Raw genomic sequence first — 19,521 nt, 5'->3', positions numbered from 1 at the left:
TGTTACGTAATTTGGACAATCTGAATTATCACTCTGTGTACCAGGACAGGCGCCAGTATGTGGTACTCGGGGTTTTTCACAGTCACTTCATTGCAGTGTTAATGTAAGCCTACTTGTCACAGTAAAGATTATTAAATAAATGCAGACTCGTTGTATGCACTATAGAGATTCTATTCTATGAAGTGCTCGGGATACCATAATTTAGGAAGAATATACTGGTACTAGAGGGAGCCCAGTTAACATAGAACCATACAATCATAGAACTTACAGTGCAGAAGGAGGCTAGTCGGCCCATCGAAACTGCACCGGCCCTCGGAAAGGCACCCTCCCCAAGCCCACACCTCCACCCTGTCCCCATAACCCCACCCAACCTTTCTGGACACGAAGGGTAATTTAGCATGGCTAATCCACCTAACCTGCAAATCTTTGGACTGTGCGAGGAAACCGGGGCAACCAGAGGAAACCCACGCACACACGGGAGAATGTGCAGACTCCGCACAGACAGTGACCCAGTAGGGAATTGAACCTGGGACCCTGGCGATGTGAAGCTACAGTGCTAACCACTGTGCTACCGTGCTGTCAGTAATGAGGGATCATAATTTTAAGCTGAGGAGCAGAAGGTTTTGAGGCGATTTGAGGAAAGGTTTTGACAATCATTTTATGGTTACTTTTAATACCAGATATTTTATTCAACTCCAATATCACCATCTGTCGTGAAGAGATTCGAACCCCAGGTCAAGAGCATGATGCTGTGATTCTGAATTGCTAGTCAGTGACAATTCCGTGTGCAACTATGGACATATTTCACGCCACGGGATCAAAATCATATCTAAAGCACGATAGGTCAAACTTCACCGCATGGGCTCCCACTTCGCCTGCAAAGATGCCCCACCATCTCCTCAAGGGGAACCAAGAGGCAAATAAATAATTTGACCTTGCTATTGATATGCACATCCTGAGATTGAGGAGCACAGTGAGGATATTGATACAGTATTTTCACTGAGCATCAACATTTACAATGGCAGGTTCATTTACTGCTCCAGCCTTACGCCTGCCTGATATTCGAACTCATTTCATTTCTTGTTATTTCAGTATGATTCAGGAGGGTTCTCGGGATATCATGTACACCATGCTGAGTCCAACGTCTGCAGCCAAGCAGCTGGAGGATATGATTATCAACCTGGCTGGCGTAAGTGTCTTACCGGACAAGAGATGTTAAAGAGCAACTGATTGATAATGTCCGAGGAGATTGTGGGGACAACTTTACATTTGTGTACAGTGTGGCCCAGGTCTAATTGAACATTCATTGTGTTTCAATACTTCAACCGAGCAGGAAATCATGCGGAGCACATTGGAGGTATCACAGGAGAAAATGTAGTGATTTTTATTCTTATGATCTGGGAGAATGTGTACGTTCTGTGCTAACACTTTCACCTTCACATGTTTCCAAACTCTAAGCCCATAAAGAAGATGTCGTGCAATGGGTCTATCAGGTTTATCGTCCATTACATGCAGCGGTAGACCTTTCATTCAATTATAAACTATTGAACCGTTCAAATGCGTTCTTTGCATCACTGTTCGGGGCGAGTTTGCAGCTGAAACTACCTTTAATTCCAGCATTTCATGAATTCCCAGATGTTGTAAGTCAAGTCCTGCACTTCTGATACTTTTTACATCGTCCTGGTTGAATCGAGATGTTCACATGTATCTTGTACTTTGGTAAGCACAACTACCTGAACGTCGCTCTTTTATCCTGCAGCTCCTCAGCCCCACTGAATCTACAAAGATCTCGCTAGATCCGGCACCACATGTAGCATCAAAGGGAGCAGAGACCTCGCTAGATGGCATGCTGGGGAACTTGGAGTCTGACCTGCAGCGACTTGGAGTCAGCACCGATGCTAAGGGAGTCTGCAGTTCCTGCAAGAAATGCATCGTTGGGACAGTACGTATTACTACTGAGAACAGTGGTTTCGGAATGTGGGAAGTCTTATGTTGTTGCAATCATTTTAACGTCGGCTCGTACAGAAAATGACATTTAACTGATATGACTGTTCATCTTTTGGGGAACACTCTTATTTGTAAATAATAAGCTGACAACATAGCCTAAAGAATTGCAGAAGACGATATTAGAGCACTGAAAAATATCACCTCCAAATCTCTGAAAATTCTTCCAAAATGCTTCAGAAGGAAAACCAAATGAAAATTGTCCAGCGGACACAACAGTGGCAAATGGAATTTAACTCTGAATAGTGTGAGGTGATACATATTGGAAGGACTAACAAGGCAAGGGAATAGACAATGAATGCTACTGCGCTAGGCAGTGCAGAAGATCAGGCGGATCTTGATGTGCATGTGTAAAGATCTTGAAGACAGCATGACAGGTGGATAAGATGGTTACGAAGGCAAATGAGTTACTTGCCTTAATTGCCAAGGCATATAATATAAGAACATTGAGATTATGATGGGGCTGTGTAAAACCTGTTTCGGCAACAGCTAGTGTATTGTGTGCAGTTCTGGTCTCCTCACTATAGGAAGAATGTGATTGCACCCGAAAGGGTGCAGCGCAGAGGAGTTTTACCAGGATGTTTCCTGATTTGGAGTGTTTCAGCTATGAAGAGAAGGTAGTTACATTGGGGTTGATTTCCTTAGAGCAGAGAAGGCTGAGGGGGACCTCATTTAGGTCTACAACACTATGAGGGATATAGACAGGATAGATATAAATAACCTTTTCCTCTTTGTTAATGGGCCAATAACCAGGGGGCATAGATTTAAGGTGAGTGTAAGAGATTTTGAGGGGGTTTGAGGAAAACGCTTTTCACCCGGAGGGTGATGGGAATCTAGAACTCACTGCCTGAAAGGGTGGTGGAGGCGGGAACCATCACAACATTTATGAAACACATAGATGAGCTCTTGAAAAGCCACAGCACAACAGGCTACGGACCACCTGCTGAAAAATGGGATTAGAATAAACAGGGTTTTGATGACTGGCAGAGACACGATAGACCGAAGGCCCCCTTTCTGTGCTTCAAAACGTTATGACTCTACCACATTAGAGTAAGATTTATGAGAAAGAGTAATTAAAAGCTGGGGGTGGAATGAATCGTTCGAATTCGAGACAATGGCAGATAACAACAATTCCTAGGATTGCTAGGGACAAGAGATGGATCACTGAAGCTGTCGTCGCCTCAGTAGGATGGAAAGCCAGTGTTGGGAGGGCAAATACTAATGGAAGAGGTTGAAGGCATTCCAGAAGGAAAGTTAAGACCAATAGATTTATTTGCCCGCTTTACTAGTGTTCAATTTTAAAATATACACGAGGAGTTTAGACTGGTCTTCTTATTTTGCCCATTTACTGTTTATATGTCCTTCTGGGAAGGGAGGGTTTGGGAACAAGTATGTGTATTTTCTTAATCAAGGTGATACTTAGCCGTTACTTAGCCAGTTTCGAACAATTGGCACAGCAATGACGAGTGAAGAAGACTGGGTCTGATTGAAGCACAGGCAACATATACTTGATCACCTCAACCTTGCAGAATTATGGATGAGTTGAATCTTATGGAGGGCTCAATTTGTTAGCCTCTGAGAGCAGCATTGAAGTAGTCGAGATGGGTATATTTCGACTTTGTGTAATTGAGAAACATGGTTCCGAGACACAGGATGAAATGGGTATTTGCGATAACGGTTAATTGCAATGGTGGTGTAAGATAAATGATAGCAAGAGAATGAAATAGCTGACATTTATAATGCAAAACAGCTGATATCAATCTTGCTGGTCATTAGTGGTTTAAAATAGGCAAGAAGAAGCCAAAACTTGTTTTACATCTCTAAGGACATTTATGTATGCTGTGGACACGCACTTTTTAATTAGATGAGTGTGAAGTTATTTGAACCAGCATTTCTAAGGCATTCTATTTTTCATCAGGACCCGTAACAAATCCATCTTGAGTCACTAATTTAAAGATAATTGCATCCTAATATTTATGGGAGGAAGGGATAAACAAGGAAACTTCAGAGAAGTCAGTCTAACCTCAGTCCTGGGGAAGCTATTGGGAGAAATTCGGAGTCATAAATAATCTGCATTTGGAGAGGCAGGTACTAATCAAGAAAAGTCACCATGGTTTCGTTCAGGGGAGGTCATGTATGACCAATTTAATCTGAGAATTTACAGTGCAGAAGGAGGCCTTTCGGCCCATCGAGTCTGTACCGGCCCTTAGAAAGAGCACCCCACCCAAGCCCACATATCCACCGCATCCCCACACTACCGCCCTACCCCGTAACACCAACTAACCTTTTTTGGACACTAAGGGCAATTTAGCATAGCGAATGCACCTAACCTGCACATCTTTGGACTTTGGGAGGAAATCGGAATACCCGGAGGAAACCCACGCAGATACGGGGAGAATGTGCAGACACTGTACAGACAGTGACCCAAGCGAGGAATCGAACCTGGGACCCGAGAGCTGTGACGCAACTGTGCTAACCACCGTGCAGCCGTGCTGCCCTTAATTGAAATTTTCGAAGAGGTGACCAGGTGTAGTTGGGGGAAATGCATTTGACAAAGTCTACTTGAACTTCAGCAAGGATTTTGATAAGGCCGACATGAGAGACTGATAGCGAAGGCAAGAACCTGTGGGATTCAAGGAGATTTGGCAAATTGGATCCAATATTGGCCGAGTGGCAGGAAGCAGAGGGTGATGGTGGAGGTTCGTTTTTCTGTCAGGAAAACTGGGTCTTGTGGGGTGCCGCGGGTATCAGTTGGGGCTCATGCTGTTTGTGATTTAATTAAATAGTTTAGATATGAATTTAAGACGATTGATTAATAAGTTTGCGATGATAAGAAAATTGGTGGGGTGGTAAATAGTGAGTAGAATATTCTTCGATTACCGGAGGGTAGAGACGAGCATGTCAGATGGGCTGATCAGTGGCAAATGTAATTCAATCCGGATAAGTGCGAAGTGATGAATTTCGACAGGACAAAGCAGACAAAGGGAATATATATTAAAAAAGTAGGATCCTGGGATGCACCGAGAATCAGGGGAATTTTGCGTGCATGTACACCGGTCTGTTAAGATAGCAGAGCAGGTGGATGCAATGGTAAAGAAGGCTTTTGGTATGCTTGTCTTTGTTAGCCGTGGCATGGAGTTTAAGAGCATGGAGGTCATGTTGAAACTGTATAAAACGTTGGTTAGGCCACATATAGAGTATTGTGTTCAGTTCTGGAAACCACATTATAGATGGATGTGATCGCGCTGTTGGGGTACAGAGATTTATCAGGATATTGCCGAGAGAGTGTTAGTTATGAAGAGATTGGATAGATTTAGATTGTTTTCGTTGGAACAGAGGAGACTGAGGGTGACATGATTGAGATGCATACAGTTATGAGTGGCAGAGATGGAGTAGAGAGGATGGTAGAAGGGTCAATTAGCGGGGGGACATAAATTGAAGGTAAGGGGCAGGAGGTTTAGAAAGGATCAGAGGAAACACTCTTTATCAAGATGAAGGTGTGAGTTTGCAATTCGCTGCCTCAAAGAGGTGTTGAAGCAGCGACCCTCATAACATTTACGAAGGATTTTAGATGTGCACTGGTGATCCGTCATACACGACGAGAGGCCAAGTGTTGTAAAATGGGATTATAATGTTTAGGTTGTTGTTTTTGAGCAGTAAAGACGCGATGGGCCAAAGTGACGTTTCTGTGCTGTATGACTCAATGACTCTATGACCTTTCTTCATATGTCAAAGGATCAAATACTGTTTTCGTTCACTTTGCAGAAAGTGCTCACAGCCATGATAAAACCTGGCATTCGGAACATTTCTTCTATGTGCAATGCGATGACGTATTTGAAAACGAGGGTTGGTTTTTCAGAGCTACCTCGATGGTTACCTCCAAACCGTTGGGCGTGCTCCGTCCAAATGTGGATTCATTTCGTGAACAATATCAAACTCCAACCTTTCACACAGCCTAGAAATGTACACTTGCACAATTTTAACAGGTTTATTTTTTTCAAAATACTTCCAACGTTTTTACATTTTTACAACAATACTTCCAAACTCAACCGTCCCCCTCAATCCCCCCACCCCCCCACCCCACCCCCCACCCCCAATTGCTCCTTGACAGAAACCAGGTCACCAACATGTAAAACAAACAATCCACATCTCTAGTGGAACCCCTCATCGGCCCCTCTCAGAGCAAATGTTACCTTTTCCAAAATACAGGAACTCCAGTAGTTCCGCCAGCCAGGCCGAGGCACAAGGGGGCGAAGTTCACCTCCACCCCAACAAAACCTGCCTGTGAGCAATCAATTAAGCGAAGGTGAAAATGTCTGCTCCCGCTCCCGCCTGTCGATCCGACAGGTATGACAGCCCGAAAATGGCCTTCAGGGGCCCTGGCTCCAGTTCCACGTGCACAACCTCGGAAATGATGCTGAAAAACGACCCCAAATATTTCTTCAACTTCGGGCTGGACCAGGGCATATGGACATGCTTGGCGGGGCACTTCCCACACCTCTCTTAACGATACACCCCCCCCCCGCACCCCACAGATAGCCGGCTCATTCTTGCTTTCGTTAAGTGTGTCCTTTGTGCCACTTTTAACAGAATCAACCCCAGCGTCCCACACGAGGCATTGCGCCTTCACAGAACTTCGTACCATAATCCTTCCTCCAGTCCCATCTCCATCTCTTACTCCCACTTCGCCTTAATCTCCTCCTTGGACTCCTTAGCCTCCTCCATAATAGTGTTGCAGTTCGCTGAAACAACCCCACTCTCCAACCGCCCCCTTACTGACAGCACCTCCTCCAACAACCAGGAGGAAGCTCAGGAGAACCGTTCTTGCAAAGTACTGCACCTGAATATAGCTGACGGCCTCCTCACGCTGTAGCCCATAATCCACCCCAGCTCGTTCAAAGTTGCAAATCACCCCACCAGAAACAAATCCTTCATCTCTTGTACCCTTGTCCCTCCCATCCCCGGAACATCTCATCCAGCCTCGCAGGCTCCAACCTCGACCAAACCCTCAATTTGAAGTGCTGCCAAAATTGCCCCAAAATCTCCGGCGTGGCTACCACGACAGGATTATCCAAATAGATCCCCGTGGCGGATGGCAGAGGTGCCGTTACCGGCGCCCGAAAATGACCTGTCTCCATCCACACACAAAGAGCCTCCGTCTCCTTACTCTAGCCACGCACCATCTCGACACTTACTGCCCAATGGAATTGTTTTACAAGGATCTGAAAGCACGTGTGCGTGGGAAATTACATGAATTCCTGTTATTTCGCAATATTGCGGGCAATGAAGCAATCATTCCCCATCTCCCCCTTTGTTCGAATTGGCAATTGAGCCCTTGGTTATTTGCCTGAGCGGTTGTGACTAATGGAGCAGAATAGTGAGGGGTATGGTCCACAGCTTGCCTCTGTGCGCAGATAATCTGCTGCTGTACATTTCAGACCCGGGCTAATCGGGGAGAGCTATAATGGGGTTGCTGAGGAAGTTTGTGGCGTTTTCGGGTGGAAATTGAACTTAGGGAAGAGTGAGCGTAATAGTATTAGTGCAAGAGGTTTGGAAGGGCCAATCCCCGAGACTGCCGCCATCTTTAGAGCACGGCATTCCTTGTCCTCTCTACCATCCCTGCCCACACGACACTAGCCTGCCCACCCCTCGGATGAATGAATTTGGCACTGGAAAAAAAACATTCATTTTGACTGCCTGCACCCGGTCATCCAAGGACAAAGGAAGACTGCCACATCGCCCCAAATCCTGCTTAACTCACTCAACCGGGCTCAAGAAGTTAAGCTTACGGGGTCATGCCCAGTCCCGCGCCACCTGAACCCCAAAATACCTGAACTGAGCTGCCACAATCTGAAATGACAACTCTTCTTCTCCCGCACCTGCACCTGGGGAAGGCACCGCAAAACACTCACTCTTCCCACTGTCTTCGGAAGACACTCCTCCTGTCTCAACGCCGACACCTTCACCAGTATCTTGGCATCCACGTTCAGTGGAAAAATTGGCCATTCCGACCCACACTCCACCGGATCCTTCTCCTTTTGGAGTAATAATGAAATGGATGCCTGTCTCATGTCTCCAGCAACCCGTCTTTTCCCATCGCATCCTCAAACATTTCCACCATCAGCGGCACCAAGGTATCCTTAAACGTCTGACAAAACTGGACCTGGAACCCATCCGGCCCCGGTACATTTCCCGATTGCATCTTCCCTATTGTTGCTGCACTTCCTCCACCCCCAATCGTTCCTCCAACCCGTCCGTCTCCTCCTCTCCGACCCGAAGACACTCCTGTCACTCTAAAAACTCTCACATCTCCGACTCATCCTCCAGTAGTGTCGACGTATGCAAGCCCCTATAAACGCCCCCAAGCACATTATTCATCTGTACCGACATCACCACCACCCCACCCGTTCCATCCCTAATCCGCACCATCTCCTTCGCTGCTGCCTGCCGACCGATCTGGCCCTCCAGCAATCGACTAGCATTTTCATCATGCTCATACACAACTCTCCGTGCACGCCTCAACTGCAGAACCAACCTTCCCTTGGAGGGGAGAACAACCTTCGCCTGCAACTCATTCCTTTTCCCCAGTAGACCGGCTCTGGATCCTCCGCAAATCTTCCACCAACCTCCAAAATCTCCTCTATCAGCTGCTGCCGCTCCTCCAGCGCCTTCTACCCATCTTCACCTTGAATGAGACGACCTTACCCCTCACTACCGCCTTCAACGCCTGCCAAACCACCGACGACGAGAGCTCCCCATTTTGGCTAATCTCCAATCACCTTCCTCATCTTGATCACAAATTTGGGTCTTCACCAAGCCCACAACCAGTCTCCACGCTAACCTGTGGGCCGGACCCAACTTCAAGCCCACATCCAGACTGTAGCATGGCCCGATATCACGGTCGCCGAATACTGTTTCTTCTTCACCCCATTTAGCAGCCTTCACTGCCACAAAATAGTTCATCCTCGAGTACACCTTATGGACCAGTGACAAAAAAGGAATACTCCCTACATTGCGGGTACAGATGCCTCCATGGGTCCATCCCTCACATCTCCTTTATGAACCCAGCTTACACCTTCGTCACCCTCCCCACCCCCTGAAGGGACCAGCGATTATGGATGGGCCCTGACCACTTTCGGGCCCAACTTCATATTCCAACCCCGCCGCCCAATATAACTTGATGAGTTCCACACCCGGTATGGCCGCTAACATCTTCCTCACAAAACCAGTTTCATTCCAGTTTGGGGAATAATATGCAAACCAACACCATAGGCCAACCCTTCCAATGCACCAGTCACTATCGTGTACTGCTCCCCTGGTCCGGCACAAACTTCTCCATCGGGAACCTCACCCGTTTACCCACCAGTGTCGTCACCTCCAAGGGGCACTACTCTCCAAGGCTGAATCGAACACCAGGCTCATCCACCCCTTCCTGAGCCTCATCTGATCCTTTACCCTCAGCTGGGTCTCCTGTAACAGCACCACGCCTGCATTGAGGCTCTATAAATGCGTGTAAACACGTGTTATCTTCACCCGTCCCCTCAAACCTAGCACGTTCCACGCTGAGCGGCTGTCATTCACGCCCATGCCCCTCCTAACCGCCATGACCATCCTCCCAGGACCCCGCCTATCAGACAGGACTCAGCCCGGGCCCTAGTCACCGTCACTATTGGCGTCAGAAAGAGAGTTGTCTTTCAAGATATCAGCCTCTAAATTGCTCTTGTAGCCATTCTGTTCTCTGGATTCTCCAATCGAGTTTCAGGTCAATTGTTGTCCCTGAGATGTTGATGGTGGGCGATTCAGTGATGATCGTGCCATTGAATGTCAAGGCGCAAGGATTCCAAATGCATCTAGAATGTATGAATTCCAGTACTAGAATGGAATGTTGTGCACCACTCCGATCCATACTGACCCACCAAACCATTGGGGCAAGTGGCCCCTTGTGGAGTCTGACTTGCTGAGGCTAAATGCAACGTTTGCATGAGTTATTGTAGTTCAAAGCCATGAACCGTGCTGTCGCGGACTGGTCGCGGATGGAATTTTATTCAAACATAAGTGATTATTTAAAGCACTTGGCTGGCCAGTTATCTCTCCCGTTCTCACTGCCTGCTACTCGCACATGACAGAAGGATCTGCCATCTATCATCGATCAAACAGACAGTTGGACAATCCACATGTTTGGCTGCCAGAGCAGCGCACCTTTCTTGGCTATCAAGTTATTTAGTTGAGTTCTAACCCGAGCTGTAAGGTAGAGAGGCCATCGAGCGCTGCACAAGCCACCTTACGGCATGTATCCGAAATACGTATTTCCCTGAGCAGCAAAACCAATAATGCACACATTTAAAATATCTTGTGAAGGAAATGGAAGTGTACCGAACAGGGGAAAAAAAACTTGGATATGCTCCAGATGTGCCTGAAATCTTTAAGATATTGGTATTGGTGGATGTGGAGAGGATGTTTCCTCTTGACAGAGAATCGAGAACTAGGGGTCAAAATAACGGGTAGCTCATTGAAGGCAGCGATGAGGAGAACGTTTTTCTCTCAGACGTTCTTTAGCCTCTGGAACTCTCTTCCTCAACTCAGTGGAAGCAGAATATTTTCATATTTTTAAGGTAGAGATGGATAGAGTCTTGATTAACAAGGGGTTGAAAGGTTATCGGGGTCAGCTGGAACGTGGGGTTGAGGTTACAATCAGACCATGAATTATCGTATTCAATGGGCCGTAAGGGCTATTCCTGCTCCTAACTGGTCTGTTCGTGACTCACAGGTTACGGAACAAAAGTTGTAATTCTATATTTGGCTGACTAGCCAGTTGGCCGAAATATTTTGAGTAATGCAAGTTGTGTTGGATATTAAATAGATTAATCGTAAGTACCTCCGATATTATGTCTGCTTTTCACTTGATGGTTGCCGAGGTTAATCCGAAATGTTGATGTGGAGTGCGGCAGTTCACGTTTCTGGGTTGAATTTGAACCTGAGACAGGCACGCCACGGAAGTAAGCTCTCATTGGACCAGCCTTACAAAACAAAATTGATACAGAATTCTATTCATGCTCATGGAACTGAATGCTGGGCATAATTCGTAACTGGTTGACGATCTGGTTATTCGGTATTTCTCGCCTTTATCTCTATCATGCCACTTTCTTCCTCGTTCTCTATGCTATTCAGAAAGTGCATCACGCGCTTTTTTCTCTTTCCCTTAGGATACCACGAGAAAAACGGGAAGGCCTATTGCCGCAAAGACTACTTCCAACATGTTTTCTCCCATGTGTGGCAGCTGTGATCGCCCAGGTTTGGACAACTACCTTTCGGCGCTTAATAACGTCTGGCACCCAGAATGTTTTGTCTGCAGGGTAGGTGCTCATTGATCAAAAGAAACACGTTTAGATTTTGCATATCTTGCTGCGCTCCCAAAGAAGCAAAACCGATTAGCAATTATGTTGCATGCACAATCTTATCACGACCCAGTCCGCTTTATGAAGAATGCTTTTGATGTTATGATCGATGATGGTTTTGGGGGGCGGGAGTTTGGGGGTGCAGCCGGGTGAAAACGTGCCACCTATCGCATTGAGAGATATCACAAGCAGCAATCCGATCGCCACTTTATTGTTTGCATCACTGGCGGTGAGCTGAGGGATTACGTTCTCCTATGACCTGCTCTGTGCCCTATTCCTTGCATCCACCCGAGAGGACAGATTGGGTTTCAGGTTGATATGCGATCCTAAGGATGGCATGTGCGCCAGGGCAATACTTTTTGTGTATCATCAGCATGGGCCTATTAAATAGTTAACGAGTGCGGAATACACGCCAGATGGAAATACACATCAGATTCCGAAATAAAGTTAAATTGTATTTAGCGAGCAGCACAAAATAGAAGGATTTCTTGTAATTGGCTGTTATACAACTGCTGAAGTCAATGGACGTGAATACCGCATGGGGTATTCAGCAAGTCGCCAAGGTGGTACTGCTGTGTCTGCAAAAGTGTTTAGCTTCAAATCTCTGTTTCATATTTTTGACCTGTGTCGAAAATCGATCAGGAATGGCTACTTAACACAGAAAATTCTCGATATACTCAGCACGTCTGACAACATCTGTGGAGATGGAATCAGAGTTAACGATTCGAATCCATGGGACTTCCTCAGAGCATAAGAGGGGTAGAAATGTGATAGATTTTATAGTGGGAGAGGTGGGATGGGGAGGTGAGGGGGTCTGGGATACGTCGGAGCTAAGGAGAGATTGGCAAAGATGTCACGGACACAAGATAACGGCGGTGTTAATGGTAGCATTAAATACTAAAGGAGGTGCTGATAGTGGTAGGAAGGAACGATTGCAAAATGTGTTAATGGGAGAAGAAAGATCAGTGTTACGTGGAAGCAAAACAAAGGAATAAGTGACAGACCGTCTTCTGGGGAGGAGTGGGTAAATTACGAAAGGAAAATCAAAAGAAATAAACAAAAAGTTGTCAGGATGAAGAAAACAGGTCATCATCTGAAGTTGTTGAACTCAATGTTGGGCCTGATGTTGAGGCTGTAATGTGCCTTATCAGAATCTGCGCTTTTATATATGGCGCTGTCCTTTGTAGCATATATATCATTGTTGGTGGCATTAGTGTAGAATATTAGGATGCTCCAGGGGCAGATATTCCTATTCTGAACTACATTGTACAGATTTATTTGCACGAATGGCAATGAAAACTGCTCCCAGCTCAGCACTAGATAGAGTCTACAGCGCAGAAGCTAATACTAATATTTAGGTTGAACGCAAGCCTCCTTCCCCCCATCAAAAAAAAAAATCAGAAATCCACCCATTCCATTCTCTCTGGGAATGCAACGAGATTTGTTGAAATCAATCCATGCTATTTCCCTTTTTAAATGTTTTTATGGAATGGTAGAGTGACATTGATTGATGATCTCGATTGGTCATTGTTAAGCTGGTCTTCTCAGAGGGTGACGCATACTCGAAACCGTCACTCTATTTCTCTGTCCACAGATGCTGCTGGACCTGCTGAGTTTATCTCGCAATTTCGATATTTATTTTTGAAAGGTTAGAATGGTTTAAGTAAACATAACGTCAGGTTGCGATGTCTAGGTGTTCGAGCCAGCGAATCTCGATAGAGTGCACCTTAGAGGAGACATTGCATGCAATGGCATTCACCAAGCATGTTATCCTGTTTTTCTTTGTGTTAAAAGTGGCTGGTTTGTGACGTGTTGCTGGAGGACTCCTGCTTGGTTGCTGAGTGCGCCCTCAACCTGAATCCTGGATTCATGTCTCACGACATTTAGCCCCCCCCCCCCCCCCCCCCCCCCGCCAAGAATAGTGAGACATGAATCCAAGATTCCGGTTGAGGATGTACTCTTGAGTGCAGAACTTGCCTATCAGTTTCTGCTCGGCGATTCTGCGTTATCATGCGCCCTGATGGCCTCCTGGGAGAACCCTTAACTAAAGAACAGAGGCTGAATGCCCTTGACCGATGAAATTTTCTCGGACTGGAAGGAAACATTCTTGCCTGGTAATTGTCGAGCGATGTCCATCCATTCATTGTCGCAGCATCTGCATGGTTTCGCCGATGTACCACACCTCGGGATATCCTTTCCTGCTGCATATGAGATAGAAAATGTTGGCCGCGTCCCACGAGTGTGATTCATGCCTCACTACGTTTAACCCATCTGGCCTGGGCTTGCGAAACCCTATCAACTGTTCTGGCTTGAGACAATTCACACCTCTTTAACCGGTGATTAGCCCTCTCTCCAGTCGCAACGGCAGAACCTCTAAAGAGTTAGTTACCTGCAAAGATTTGCTTTCAAAGTATCATCTTGCATCATTGGCTTTGTCTATGTATGTTGTGTAACGCACGTCATCACTCACTGATGAAGGAGCTACGCCCCGAAAGCTGGTGATTAAAATTTTGAATTTCGTTTTCTCAAATTTCTGTTCAGACATGAATTCTCCGAGATGTTACATTTTGCGCCTAATAAAATATGTGATGGAATTGATAGATCACAGAATATAATCATAGATCACAGAATCCCAACAACGTAGAAGGAGGTCATTCGGCCCATCAGGTCAGTAACGACTATCCAAAAGGGCACAGTACCCAGACCCATTCTTTAATCCGAACATGCACATATTGGGACACGAGGGGCAACTTAGAGTGGTCAATTCACCTAACCACATTGCTGGACTATGGGAGGAAACAGGAGCACTCGAAGGAAATTATGCAAAATGCCCAGAGCAAGTGAAAAGTCCACAAAATCTCCCAAGGCCGGAATTGAATCCGAGCTTTCTAAAGAAAAGACGTGCTAACCACTGGGTATTTAAAAAGAAGCTATTAGAATCAGTGCGGGTAGTCAGGACATGGAACTTGTAATGTGGAATTTGACATGGACAGCGTTAGAAAATGGATTGAATGCTCTGGATACGGATGTTAATTGGATTTTTTTTCCAGAAAGATTGATTACTTTTTGCGTACCAGTCACTGAAGGTAAGCACAACAGGCGGCAAAGAAGGCGAATTGTATGTTGACATTACTAGCAGGAGGAATCGAGTACAGGAGCAGGGATATCTTGCTGCTATTATAGGGGACTTTGGGAAGGCCACACCTGGAATATTGTATGCTGTTTTGGTTTCCTTATCTGAGGATGGATGTTTTTGATCGATAGGGAGTGCAGTGAATGTTTACCAGACTGATTCCTGGGATGGTGGGACTGACAGGAGGAGAGCTTGAATCAGTTAGGATTGTATTCAATGGAGTTGAGCAGAATTAGGGGTGGGATCTTGGAAACCTATAGAATTCCAACAGGTCTAGATGCTGTACGTGCAGGAAGGATGTCTCCGATGGTGCGTATGTCCAGAACGAGGGGTCACTGTCTGAGGATACGGGGTAGCCCATTTGGGACAGACATGAGGAGAAACCTATTTAGCCAGGGAGTGGTCGACCTGTGGAATTCGTTACCACAGGCCAATTGTATATTTTCAAGTAGCAATTGGATATAGCCCTTTGGGCGAAGGGGATCAAAGAATGTGGGGGAACGCGGGATTAGGCTAGTGAGTTGGATGATCAGCTATGATCGTAATGAAATCGAAGCAGTCTCGAAGGGCCGAATGGCCTCCCCTGCTCCTGTTTTCTACGTTTCTATATATTTCTTCATGAGATGAGCACCACTGGCTGATACAACCTTTATTGCCAATACCTGTTTTGCGCTTGAATGGAATAGCTTGCTGTGTCGTTTAAGAGACGAGTACATTGCTGTAGAGTTGGACTCATAGAAAAGGAGAGCAGATTTCCTTCCCTAAAGAACAATAGTGAACCAGATGGGTATTTCAAATTGTTTTATGGTCATCATTAATTCTACATATGTATTGAATTCCAATTCCACCATCTGTCGCGGTGGGAATTGTCCCCAGACCCGAGAGAATTAGAACAATCCTGCCACAGCAGATGGTGAAATTTCAATTCCATTAAAAAATCGGTAATTAAAAGTCTAACGAAGACCACGAAACCATTGCTCATTGTCATAAGAACCATCTTTTCGCTGACTTCTTTTACTGAAGGAAATCTGCTGTCCATAACTGGTTTGGCCTACATGTGACTCCCGCCCTCCTAGTATGGGGAATGGACCTACAACTTAAGGACTGCAGCTGTTCAAGAGGGCAACTCAGCACCACCTTCTAAAGGGTAACAAGAGACGGGCAATAAATCCTGGCCTAATCAGCGATGTCCACGTCCCAATGGTTTTGAACATTGTGCAGTCATCCGCAAACACTCCCACTTCTGACCCTATGATGGAAGGGAGGTCATTATTGAAGCAGCTGAAGATGGTTGGGTCCAGGACACTACACTGAGGAACTCCTGCAGTGATGTCCTGCAGCTGGGATAATTGACCTCCAACTGTACAACCAGCTTCTTTTGTGCCAGGTATGACTCTCACCAATGGAGAGCTTTCCCCCTGATCGCCAATGACTCCAGTTTAGAAAGGGCTCCTTGATGCCAACCTCGGTCAAATGCTGCCCTGATGTCAAGGGCAGCCGCACTCGCTATACCTCTGACATTCAGCTTTTTCTCCATGTTTGAAGAAAGATTATGACGAAGTCCGGAGCTGAGTGATCCTGCGGAACCCAAACTGAGCAACCGTGAGCAGGTTATTGCTGTGAAAGTGCTACGTGAAAGCACTGTTGAGGACTCTTGTAGATGATGTAGATGGTACACACGGCTGGTACTGTATGACGGTGGTGGCAGAATATTTCTGGAAGGGGTGAAATTAAGCGGGGCTGCCTTGTCCTGGATGGTGTTGAGCTTCTCTGGTATTCTTGGAGCTGCACTCATCCAGGCAATTGGAGAGTATTCCATCGCACTCTTGACTTGTGTCTTATAGATGATACGTCTTGGAGAGTCAGGAAGTCAGTTACACTCCACAGGATTCCTGCCCCATGATCTACTCTGGCAGGCATGTTCTTCATATGACTAGACTGGTTCAGTTTCTGCTAAATAGTACCCCTTCCCCACCCGTAGGATGTTGAATTTAGTGCTGGTAATGCCTTTCAAGGTCAAATGATAGGGTTCCCCTTGTTTTTTTTCCAACCTAGGATTGCCTCACCCCGTTTTTGAGCGGCAGTTTCTTTCAGGTCGGTGGAATGCCCTACTGCGAGTTGAACTATCACCAGCGGCAGGGGTCGTTGTGCAATGGATGTCAAAAGCCCATCAATGGACGCTGCATTGCAGCCACGGGATGAGGTTCCACCCGGAGCAATTTGTCTGCGCCTCCTGCCTAAAGCAGCTCAGTCACGGTGTCTTCAAGGAGAACAACAACAAGCCTTACTGCAACGCTTGCTATAACACACTCTTCCCTTTACAATAAATGTAACCGATCAAGCTTCTCCAAGTCATGCATCTCCCAGTCAAAAACGTTCGCCCCCCAAACAGCCAACGTTTTTGAAAACTAATTATCAAGGAATGTGGATCCAAACGAAACGATTAATCATGCTTCGCTGCAATTGTTTGCTTAACTGAAATGTTATTGATGAACTGATTGTAGCCATATAGCATGAGAGCAACCGTAGATCATTCGGCCCATTGAGTTATCTGCACGATTCAATGAGATCATGAATGATATGATGGGATAACCCTCAAACCCGCAGTCCACCTTATCGCATTACTGATTAAACATTGGTTTATCTCAGCCTTTAACATACTTAACGACCCAGCCTCTGCAGCTCTATGCGGGAAAGAATTACGCAGAATCACTACCCTCTAACCGAAGAAAGTACTCCTCATGTTTTGTCTTGAATGGAAGAATCCTTGCTCTGCGATCATTCCCTCTGGTCCTAGACTTTCGCTCAATAAGAAACATCCTTTTAACATCTATCCTGTCAAGTCCACTGAGAATTCCATATATCTCAATAAGGTTGCCTCTCATTCTTCTAAACATCAATGCGTATAGGCCCAATCTACTGAACGTTTCCTCATAAGAAAATCCCTCTGTATGCGGAATCAACCTAGTGCAATTTCTCTAGACAGCCTCCAATGCCAGTGTATCTTTCCTTAGATGAGGGAAGCAAAATTATACACAATATTCCAGGTATTATCTAATGAGTGCCTTGTTATAATTATAGCAAGAATCGCATATTTCTATGCCCCAATCCCTTTGAAATAAATACAAACATACACATTTCCTCCCCAGTTGCCTGATGAATGTGTATGTCAGCTTTGTGTGACTTCTGCATGAGAATTCCCAAATTTCTCTGTTCTGCAGCTTTCTGCAGCATTTCTCTATTTAAATAATATTAGGATTGGAGAGTGGCGAATGTCGTGCCCCTGTTCAAAACGGGGACTAGGGATAACCCTGGAAATTACAGGGCAGTTAGTCTTACATCGGTGGTAGGCAAAGTGATGGAAAGGGTACTGAAGGATATGATTTCTGAGCACCTAGAAAGACACTGCTTGATTAGGGATAGTCAGCACGGATTTGTGAGGGGTAGGTCTTGCCTTACGAGTCTTATTGAATTCTTTGAGGAGGTGACCAAGCATGTGGATGAAGGTAAAGCAGTGGATGTAGTGTACATGGATTTTAGTAAGGCATTTGATAAGTTTCCCCATGGTAGGGTTCTGCAGAAAGTAAGGAGGCATGGGATAGTGGGAAATTGGGCCAGTTGTATAACGAACTGGCTAACCGATAGAAGTCAGAGAGTGGTGGTGGATGGCAAATATTCAGACTGGATCCCAGTTACCAGTGGCGTACCGCAGGGATCAGTTTTGGGTCCTGTGCTGTTTGTGATTTTCATGAATGACTTGGATGAGGGAGTTGAAGGGTGGGTCAGAAAATTTGCAGACGATTAGAAGATTGGTGGAGTTGTGCATAGTGAGGAGGGCTGTTGTCGGCTGCAAAAAGACATAGATAGGATGCAGAGCTCGGCTGAGAAGTGGCAGATGGAGTTTAACCCTGAAAAGTGTGACGTTGTCCATTTTGGAAGGACAAATATGAATGCGGAATACAGGGTTAACGGTAGAGTTCTTGGCAATGTGGAGGAGCAGAGAGGTTTTGGGGTCTATGTTCATGCATCTTTGAAAGTTGCCACTCAAGTGGACCGAGCTGTGAAGAAGGCCTATGGTGTGCTCGCGTTCATTAACAGAGGGATTGAATTTAAGAGCCGTGAGGTGATGATGCAGCTGTAATAAACTTTGGTAAGGCCACATTTGGAGTACTGTGTACAGTTCTGGTCGCCTCATTTTAGGAAGGATGTGGAAGCTTTGGAAAAGGTGCAAAGGAGATTTACCAGGATGTTTCCTGGATTGGAGAGTAGGTCTTACGAGAAAAGGTTGAGGGTGCTAGGCCTTTTCTCATTAGAACGGAGAAGGATGAGGGGCGACTTGATAGAGGTTTATAAGATGATCAGGGGAATAGATAGAGTAGACAGTCATAGACCTTTTCCCCGGGTGGAACAAACCATTACAAGCGGACATAAATTTAAGGTGAATGGTGGAAGATATAGGGGGGGATGTCAGAGGTAGGTTCGTTTCCCAGAGAGTAGTGGGGGCATGGAATGCACTGCCTGTGGAAGTAGTTGAGTCGGAAACATTAGGGACCTTCAAGCAGCTATTGGATAGGTACATGGATTACGGTAAAGTGATATAGTGTCGATTTATTTGTTCTTAAGGGCAGCACGGTAACATTGTGAATAGCACAATTGCTTCACAGCTCCAGGGACCAGGTTCGATTCCGCCTTGGGTCACTGTCTGTGTGGAGTCTGCACATCCTCCCCATATGTGCGTGGGTTTCCGCCGGGTTCTCCGGTTTCCTCCCACAGTCCAATGATGTGCAGGTTAGGTGGATTGGCCATGGTAAATTGCCCTTAGTGTCCAAAATTGCCCTTAGTGATGGGTGGAGCTGTTGACCTTGGGTAGGGTGCTCTTTCCAAGAGCCGGTGCAGACTCAGTGGGCAGAATGGCCTCCTTCTCCACTGTAACTTCAATGATAATCTATGATTAATCGAGGACAAATGTTCGGCACACCATCGTGGGCG

General features: G+C 45.9%; 1 pseudogene; it reads left to right on the top strand.

Moving 5' to 3' along the window:
- Positions 1-16,859, top strand: part of LOC140411393 (paxillin-like) — a 34,139-nt pseudogene extending 17,280 nt beyond the window's left edge.
- The last annotated feature ends 2,662 nt before the right edge of the window (positions 16,860-19,521 follow it).

Source organism: Scyliorhinus torazame, chromosome 4 (assembly GCF_047496885.1).
Source record: "Scyliorhinus torazame isolate Kashiwa2021f chromosome 4, sScyTor2.1, whole genome shotgun sequence".
NCBI classification, from domain to species: Eukaryota; Metazoa; Chordata; class Chondrichthyes; order Carcharhiniformes; family Scyliorhinidae; genus Scyliorhinus; species Scyliorhinus torazame.
The sequence above is the reverse complement of the archived record's forward strand: the minus strand, read 5'-3'. Positions and strand labels throughout refer to the sequence as shown.